Genomic DNA, 10217 nt, shown 5'->3' on the forward strand with positions numbered 1-10217 from the left:
TGAGCCATTCCCTAAAATTGGTCCTGCAGAATGGTGGACACCTGCATACCAAATGTAAGCCAATGGACAGTAGGTCAATTTGTATTATGCAGTGTATCATGCAGCATTGAGGGCTATCATGGCTACAGCACTGTTACGACAGAGATTCTATTTTTAAGCTAACTATAGCAAATCAAAAAAATCAATTTAAACTAATATTTATTCTTCAAGCTTGCATCTAAAACACCTTTCGCCTGAATGTGCATGGGGTAATCTCACTTCACCCTTTCACATGAAGAATGCATCTTGTCTTATCATAAAATTGGTGAAGAGGTTAGACTCGCATTATTCACTCACTATTATAAGTTAGAAGTGTTCCTCAACTTCATTAAAAAAGCTTTTTCTTCTAGGAATATACATATGAAGCACCTATGATATATAAACACCACAGCATAGTTGTGTTTCTAAATGCACACATGCACATGAATAAACAACTCAAAAATTACTGGCAATGACAATATGATGTTTTCCACAGAACTAGACTTGTGCACAGAAATTTAGAAATCTCATGATACTTGTTGATGATAGTATCATGAAATATTCAAATGGCACTGCCCATAACTACAGACACATTTTTAGTTTGGCTTGGTCTGGTGCTTTAAAATACTGTGTGGTCCTAAAGAATGATTTTTATGGTCTAGGTGAATTCCTTTAAGAATGGTGCTTCCTTTCTAGCATCTTAGAGCTTCAGGACTACTCTTGTTTGGTTTTAAATCACAAAGCTAAGAGTATCTGACACATTCTAAATCATTTTTTAATTAATGAAGGTGATCAAAATCAATATGCCAGAAAGCCAGCAATTCTACTTTTAATTACCAATATGCCTCTGAAGCCCTAGGTGTTATTCTTGGAAATGACATTCCTGTGTGACAATGATGCTATTTTAAGATGCACTACCTTCTGAAGGCGGCCTCAAATTAATTCAACCCAATGAATATGATTACATATATATGTGCACCAAAAGGTACCCAGCGAGACCTAATCTTGTAGCCCTGCAGTTATTTGAACTAGTTCCTTTTTATTTTCCACATAATAAAGCTATTTCCCTATTGATACTATCTTTCTGCTTTTGTAAACTTATTTTTGACATTAATCTTTCTGCTTTCTTCTCCACAACAGTAGCTTCCTTTATTCTGTTTGATAAAAGCAGAATGCTATGACTAACAAAGTGGATGAGTTTAATCACATACCCAGAAATATCAGTTCCAAGGATTTTTTTATGTTAATTTGATGATATACTTGTTTCCATGCATATTGCATACATTCAAGGACAAATAAGACTTCTAATAGAGAAAGCTGATTGAACTACATGAAGTGAAAATTGCTACCAGCTGGAGGGAAGGTGCACTAATGGCAGCTGGCCATAAGACAATGCAGAAACAATGAAGAGGCAGGTAGCAGGTATCTGCCCAGAGACAGATGCCCTTGAACTACTGAAAGCCACAAAATAGTGATAAAGAGACAGGAAAAGAAAGATAAATGGATTTTTTTTTTATAATATTCCAAGCATTACTGTTACAAAATAAGCACAGGGGGGTAAACTGTCAATTATCATCTAGACAAAAGTCATAGTGGAAATATTAACAAAAATATGTACATTGTTTTAAGACATTTATCTATTCTGGTGGCATTTCATAAAATGGGAAAAATTTCCCATATTTATAACCAAAAATATCATCCAACAGGTTTTAACGTGAAGTCTTTTTTTTAGTATCATCAAATTTACGGGCTCTGATTCCAGTTCATGGAGCAAACAAGGTGTGGTGTCTGTTGCAGGTTATCATTTCCCTAGCAAAGCCAGCAAAATGGAAAAACATACCCCTAGTTCAGTAAATCCAGTTGTGATAGTGTAATTGGAGGTTACTTAATGGTAATCAGAATTATCTGAGGCATATAGTCCACCTTTGGTTTCTTAACCAAAAAGTTTGAGCTCTTGGCTGATGTCCAACTCTGTGCACAGCATAGGACTGTCCCATGAAGACTGGGGCTGCAAAGTGCTTTTTTGAGATCCTCTAGACCCAGCATTGTAGATTTTGTGCAGCAAGCTTACAGTGCAGTTTCTGATGGCTGAGAAGAAAAGAAAACACACAGAGAACTAGACCGGGGCAGGCTCTGCCTTACCAGACAGCTGGAAGAGGAAGAGAGATGGGGACCAGGCATGCGAAATACTAATTGCCTATAGGTTGAATAGGAGGGCAAGACATGTGCATGCCTGCTACAGAGGCTGCAATGGTCCATAGTCATCAGCCTGTGCAATACGGCACATGTACCCTTTTGTTACCAAAACTTGAAGATAGAAGCCCGTTTTATTCATGATTTGTGCTACCATGCTGGCGAGTGAACTGAAATGGCCAAGGCCTGTTCCTTTCTGCTGGGTGATAACAACCTGGGGCAGAAAAGTAGGGGTGGCAATGTCAAACCACCACAGCAAGATTTACTGCATTGTGTTTAGCACAGCATTTATTTCCAAGTAGTCTGAATAGGGCAAAGGACATGAAAACTGAGATTATGTAGTACCTTAGTCCTGCAAGTATTCTGAACCCAAATGCTTCATTTCCTCCTAAACTATGTGGGTTAGTTTAGACAACAGAATTATTTGCCTAAGAACAGGATCAGTTTGTGCAGCAGCTCATCTCTCTGAAATTTGCTAATGCCAAACAAGTTCTTTGCTGAATTCACAAAGGTGCAAAACTCTTCCTGCTGCACTGAGAGGTCAAGATAGGCAAAAAAAGTATCAAAAATTATCTTTTTATATGCAGCCAGTAGCCTGCCGAAAATGCAAGATGACAAGAGCATGCAGTGATTCACAGTGGCTCCAGGACTTCTTTGGATTACTGGGAGCTCTGATTTTTGAGCAGCAGGTCAGTATTTCTCATTAAGCATTCCTTTTTAGAAACATGTTATCCTTTATTTTTTTTATTTTTTATTTATTTGACCTTTCCTGTCTGGGACAACATATTTATAATTTGTGATTCCAAAGATGAAGGTCTTATTTCTTTCTCTCTCCCAATTCTTGTGAGAGTAGGAGAAATTCTTTGGGAATGAATAGAAGCTACTTGGTCTATAAAACTTGCCCTTTTTTGGTTCTATCTTTCTCACATGATGTCATGCAGTTATTTTTCTGAATGATTCCAATGTGTTTGCCTCAACAAGTCTGCTATTTGATTATTATTATTACTATACTTCTAATCTTTTTAAGAAGAAAATTCCACCCTTTCATTTTGAAAAAACATTTTTCTTTTTTTTTTTCTTTTGATTCTTCGTGGTATCTGGGAAGTGCATTGCCATGAATATGTAAGATGATAAGTTTTACATGTTTTCTGTTAAAATCAACTCTGTCTCCCTATTATATTTCCTATGCTCCTGCTACAGTTGCTGTATTCAGCACCTCTGATATTATATCAAGCTGATAGTGGATAGTTACCAGGCATCTTATAAAATTTTAGTCTGAGTTATTCAAGCTGTTGTTACTGTCTCTCTACTCCATTACACTATTTCAATATTATTATGAAAATATGATATTTGATTCAATTATATTAGTAAGAATTAAACAAAGATTCTCTAAAAGAAAGAAATTAAAAGAAAGGAAATTCACAATCACAACAGACCATTTGCTCTCATCCAGCTTCACAAGCTGAAGGGGACAAATTCCAAATTGCTAAGATAGAATTTAACAATCTGGAGTTTGGAATAGCAGTTTTGAGTAGTAAATCTGAATTTGATAAGGAGATCATTCATGACACTGATCACCTTTCCTACCTAGCTTCATGGTAAAACCAGTATGTATAATCTGATTGTTGGCTTTTCAGTGCTGAAATAATGGCAAAGTGTTTCCTGTGAAGCCTGAGGAAAAGCACTGTGCTTTTATCATGGCACTTTTTCTGTATAGTGAGAATTTATAATACTATTTTGATCCTTGAGTATATTTTGAATTAAAATAACTACTATGTACACTTACTGCTGCTTTATGGTGGATACAGTCAGAAAAATCCAGTAAGGTGTCACAGAACCTGGGTTAGTAGCAGTTAGGAACTACTGGAGAGAGGTGTCCTTCCTAAAGCAAGTGCTCCACTTGTGTGGGATGGGTATGATTTTTCAAGACACAGCGTGTATGTAGGTGATTACAATGCCATGGAGAAGAGCTGGATGGATATATCCAAGATGACTCTAAAACTGTCCCTAATATCTTTCCTTTATCTTTTCCTTTCTCCACTCAGCTGTACAGAGGCTCACTTTTAATTTTGAAATTATTTTCATATTAAAAATGAATATACATGTTCACCCAACTTTTTGATACGTTTCTCACTTTCCAAAAACTGTATAACTGAAATATATCTAGTACAAGTTTTAATCCATTTTAACGCAAAAGATATAGATTCTTTTTTTCATTTCATTATTGGTGAAATGATCAACTTGTGCATGGTCTCTTAAGTAGCTATTAAACTTAAATAATTTATAATAAAACATCTGGATTGAAAAAATTAAACACTCCAAGAAATCTTGAATAAGCTTAAGAAGTTTTAATCAAGGCTTTTCATTCTTATTTTATATTCCCAAACTATGCACAAGATAATGCCCCCCTAGTGGGACCTCTGCTTTCTAAAACTCTGTTTACTTCTGTGCTATTTGTTGTTGCTTTATTTATGCTGTCTAATAATGTGTGCATTTATAATGCAGTAGGTAAAGACAATGAAGAGAACTGGTAATTAAACACAGAAAGAAGATCTTTGCAGTTCTTCCATGTTCTTCAATACCTGTCTAGGAAAAGGCCAGAAGAAATCTGTGTTAGAAAGGCTTAGAGGAAAGCTATCACAGATTCTGACTAGGCAATGAAAGGATCCAGAAAACCTAGTAGCACAAATATTTGCTCTATGGGAATGTGGTAAGTGATTCAGTCTCCCTGGTTATCAAGATAAATTACGTTGTAACTGCGATTTCCCTTATTCTCTCTGTTCTCGATGAAATTCAGCCAGCGGGTTAAAATCTAACTTTTTTCATCAGAGTATCTCAAACTGTGGGCTGCAAAAAGCAGAGGGTACTCTATTAAATAACTGCAAAAAGCTTTCTTTTTTTTTAATCCATACACTTTCATTCCCATCCATGCAAAAAAGCAAACACCTCATCTGCAGGGGAAAATAGAAGTAATGAAATTCAACATATAGTCTACATTTGTTCACTTATAAGTCATTGCTTTATGCCACCAGTGGATGAGATTGTCCATAGATTTGTTTTTCTACTCAGTTGAAAATACTGCTTTACATTTTCTGCATATTTAAAATTCAACTTTTTTCCCCACTGCAATAAATTACTATGACCATAAAAAAACTGGTTTAGTCCTATCTGAATATATACCAAGCTGTTTGAATATTTAAGTTTGTGGAGTAGGGGTCTACTCGTGGAATATTAATTACTTGCTGAATTGAATTTTTTTTTTTTTAATAAAAACAGACAGAGCACAGAAACCCCATTTCATTTCCTGCTCTTCTTTTCATTTAGATATTTCTAATATATTGACCATATGAATCAATTGATATAAGTGATGATACATACATTTCAGTAATATGTTATGCATTAATATTTTCCATGTTTTTAACTTACAAATTTATCTTGTCATTTTCAGGAAAAATATTGTTACTGAAGAGATGTTTTAACCAAAAGATTATTCAAGATAATTAAAAGGAATAGCAGCAAACTAGAGAAGATGCCTTTCCTTAATCTTCTGTAATTTCCAGAAACATTGACTCTGATGATTATCCATCCTTTTTAAGTTTAAGACCTTCAAGGCATTAAGCATTCTCAACTGCAACCTTTCACGGGAATTAAAAAAATATATTTTGCACACCTCAAGGGAACAATAGCCATTTTGCAGAATCACAGTTTTAAATGTATGCTAAAATGGATGAAATCTGTGAAACAATAATGAGAATCCTGTCACACACAACTGAAACTCTTGAAACTTCATAAAGAAAGTGAGAAGTTGCTATCTTTACCACACTCATAGTACAGTCGGGACTCAGCAGAATTTGAAGCATGAAAGCCTGTAAATAGTTTTGTGATTTTGAAGAATACTGTGAAGATTATAAAATATAAGACTACTGTTTCAATAGTGAAAAAAAGGAAATTATACAAACCCCCCCCCCCAACAAATACTTTCCAAAATTAAGTTCTTAGAGTAGTTTTGAGAGAAAGAATATATGGAAGAGAAGATGTAACAAGGAGTTAGAGGGTTAAGAATGAAGTAAAATAAATGTAGTGAAATACCAACTATCCAAGCATCACATCCTGCAGCAGGGTGACAGAATACAGACCACCTCAGTGTCTCCTGGAAGGGCTTCCAGAAGAGCAGGATGTAGGAACTTCAAGAACAAGAATCTAATCAATAATTCTGTAACATTTTCAGTTTTCCCTAATCTAGGAGGAAAAAGAGGAAGGAAAGTTGTGTTTCCAAGAGTACCAAATTGCAGTGAATTAATATCTCTACCAGTTTGCATCACTCTTAATGTTTCTTCTGGTATAGTGAGACCTCTTGCTACCCATTACGGAGGGCGCACCGGCCTGGAGTGAATTTTGCTATAGCATGTTAACTATAATGCTTATTTGCCACATGTGAGAATAGTTCAGTGATGGAATCACAGTCTTTAGAACAGTCACAAGCAAATATTTCAAATAGGTGCTACAAATCAGTCTAGAGATGTTAGCTTCTCAATATCTTGACTGCAATACCACTGCCATAGAACACAGGTGGTTAACAGTAATGTTTGCCTCAAGTTATTTCATATTGCTGTTTGTACACGGTAATAGATTCATGGAGAAAAAGAACATGAACATGCCTACCAGTCTAAAATGGAATGCAAGGCAGGAGGAAGCAGAGAAAGAAACAAAAAGCAAAGACTAAATATTTCACAAATTACACAAATTTTGGGGAAAAAATAAATTGATCCTCAGTCTCTTCAAGAATATTAGACAAAAGACCTGCACAATCCAAACTGCAAAAAGACCCATCAAGTGTCAACAGCTAAACACTACGTAATGTATTCCCAAAAGTGCAAGGATATGGAAAAAAACAAAGGTATCATCATGCAGATTGTGGACGAAACTGTTAAACATGAAACAAAGAATCTAATTACGCATCTGTAAAATGAACATTCACCTTATTGCACAGCTTACTTGCAGGAACTCTCTTATAATTAAGCTCACATTTTAAGACACATATTAGAGATTGAAAACAAATGCAGCAAAGCTTCCACAGTTCAAAGTTTTAAATTAGAAGTGTAATGAAATTTGCTTCCATTACCCTATGGATAGAGAAGCGTGATCTCCAGGTTTCTAAATCATGTGGAATTCATATCAAATGACTGAAACTGGATTCAAGTTAAATCCAACAGAAGCTAAGTAGGCTTCTTTTCAATAAATGCACTGTATGAGGAAGGTGAAACAGCTGATAGCATTCAGGTAGGAAATACACAGAGCTAGACAGTAATTAGTGCATTCCAAGAAACAAACAAACAAAAAAAAATCAACAGGTTTTGGACAGGCATAATCAACCTACTGTTTTTCAGAAGATGAACTGGCATGGAATCTTATTCACTGAAATCAGCAGCAAAGTCATAATAACTTTGGTTAAAACAGAGTATCAAAGCCAGATTCTGCTTCAAACCAGAAATGTACCAACTCAAAGTTGTATTTTTACCAAGGTAAACATACAGAACATAATAAAAAAAAAAAAAAAAAGTTTTTTAGACCCAGGCTTAAGTCAAGGAAAAATGTTACACACAAGTTTGGCTGTAGCTAATGTGAGAATTGGAAAGAGCTAAGACCACAGAAATCTTCCAAGAAATAGAGAAAGAAGATACAAGAAAAAAGCGTAAGTAAAATCAAGAACTTCACATACACAGATTTTGTAGAAACTTACTTTGATTTTCCTAGATGAGTCTATATTAATTAGTTTTTTAAGTAGTGAAGTAAGTTGAAGTAAATATATTTCTATTCTTTTCTCTAGAGCTACATTTCCTCAAGACTTTCCTCATGACTTCAAGAAATTTAGTGGCTGCTACTATTGCTATCTGGCTCAATCATCTCAATTTCGTAACATACCTGCTTCAGTGACAGGTGGTGGAGTAATGCTTTGGCTCTCAAATGTTTCCCTCTGACCCTCAGACTAGGACTCTTTCAAAGACCTGACGGAAAGTTAAGTAAAACAATGCACTTATTTGAACAATACACAAATCCATGCAAGTATTGTACATCAACATTTAAAATGAATGGCTGGAATTTTCTGCTGGAAAAGCAGATCTTAAGCAGCACTTACCCCCTACCCAGACCCGCCATCCTGTAACTAGCAACACCCTCTACTGGGTTTAAAAAAAGGTGGATCCAATAGGCACTGGGAACTGCAAGATGCAAAGGATGCAGCAAATCTACAAATTATGGCACTGGAACAACTTACCAGCAAGTCAGCTGACCAGAACATTTGGAGTGACTAGAAAATAGTATTTTTCAGAGACGGGTGGGAACAGGAAAGACTTCTTAGCACACAGCAAAATGTTGAGGAGCATGCTAGAATCCCAGAGGTTCCCCCTGAGTTTGCCATAATTGTTATCAGTCAGCAGTAAGAAAAATAATAGTTAGCTTACAGAAGACATTTTTCTATGGCATAAGCTTTAGAGAGATTCAATATGCTCAGGAGATAAACACAATTGATATAAAGCAGTTGTTTAAATGCAGATTATCTAATTTCAAATATTATGTTTATGTCAATAAAAATGAAAGCATAAAATAAAAGTATCTGGAATTAAAAAGTGGCAATTTTTCTAGGGCCTTACTCTCTCCTTTATGACATTTTGTATACTCATTCATTTCTGTGCAAACCAGAAGTAAAACTAAGATTCTCTACCCAGTATTGCTGATATTCATTTGCACTAATTTTATCTGTTATCTAACAGACAGTGGTGACATGACAAGGAGAGAGTTGACTTCTATTTGCAAGTTACACATGAAATTTTGTGTGTGCATTTATGTGTGTTTTTGAGACAATCAGAATTTTGCTGCTCAAGATTCAACCGATTGTATATTCTTTTGTCTGAAAGAGGAACTCTTTCAGCTCTCAGTTTAAAATGTAAACACCAAGACTGCTTAGTTATTTTGCAGTGAGAAACCCAATATTTAAACAGAGTAATCATCAATAATTAGTCACAGAAAATGTTAATTATTAAAGATGATTAGGGCCTGAGGAAGTTCTACATTAAACTGATGTTCGCAGTGAATCATCTCTTTTTGAAATGTTTTTCAGACATCTGGATTCTTACAGAAATCCTACATTACCTAAGCATTAATATACAAAGAGTGGATAGGAATTATAGAGAGCAGAATTAATGCTAAAGCTTTGAAAATAATTTATTTATACAGCTACTTTATTGTAACTCATGTAAGGTGGTTCACAGGTAAAGCTGATACTGTAAAGAAAAATCTGTGACTTACAGATAAAAAGAAAGTTCAGAACTTGTGCAGTTCAGTGGCTCTGAAGGATCCCATTGACAGATTAAGGTCCTTAAACCATCATAATCAGATACAACTCTCATGTCTTATAACTCTCTTAACAGCAGGTGAAAAGGTTGCGTATCTGCAAATACCTTATAACCGCTACCTGCTGGTCAGACTGAATAAGGCCAACCTTCTAGACACTGTACTCTTTTCATACTAGCTCTATTCACAGCTTAGGTCCATAACATTTTATGTTAATTATTCAGAACAAAAATTGGGGAAGAAAACTACCACAGTTTCCTGCTGAGCATGTGAAATTAAACTGCTGTCTATTTGTTAAATTTTAACATGCAGAGCTATGCACTGCAATGACTGCAAAGCCAACTTTCCTGTGGTTCTGCTGCCCTGTTATGGGACAGGCACTGCCAACTGAGTAGTAGAGCAGACAGATGCAGTATACTCTTTAAGTGACGTGTCAAGAAATTCATTTACTAGGGCTCTACAGCCATGGTCAAACACTTCAGAACAGCTGTGATAGTTTAAGATTTTATTATTATTATTATTATATTTATTTATTTAGTAATTCTTTACCATTCTCAAGTCCCAGTCAGTAAAACAGACTTCTTAAGACAACCGGGTTAGGCTGAACCACTTTCAATGACAGTTAAAGATAACTGAATTTGCTACACCACTAGGTC

The 10217-nt window shown here is 35.4% G+C and overlaps 1 long non-coding RNA gene across 1 annotated transcript; it reads left to right on the plus strand.

Annotated features, from left to right (window-relative positions):
- The first annotated feature begins 4554 nt into the window (after positions 1–4554).
- Positions 4555–8997, plus strand: LOC112964144. The gene is made up of 3 exons (XR_003252873.1): positions 4555–4921; positions 5660–7903; positions 8039–8997. It is a non-coding gene; the product is annotated as an uncharacterized LOC112964144 (long non-coding RNA).
- Positions 8998–10217: the final 1220 nt, after the last annotated feature.

This window comes from Apteryx rowi, unplaced genomic scaffold (genome assembly GCF_003343035.1).
Source record: "Apteryx rowi isolate R43461 unplaced genomic scaffold, aptRow1 scaffold_186, whole genome shotgun sequence".
Taxonomy (NCBI): Eukaryota; Metazoa; Chordata; class Aves; order Apterygiformes; family Apterygidae; genus Apteryx; species Apteryx rowi.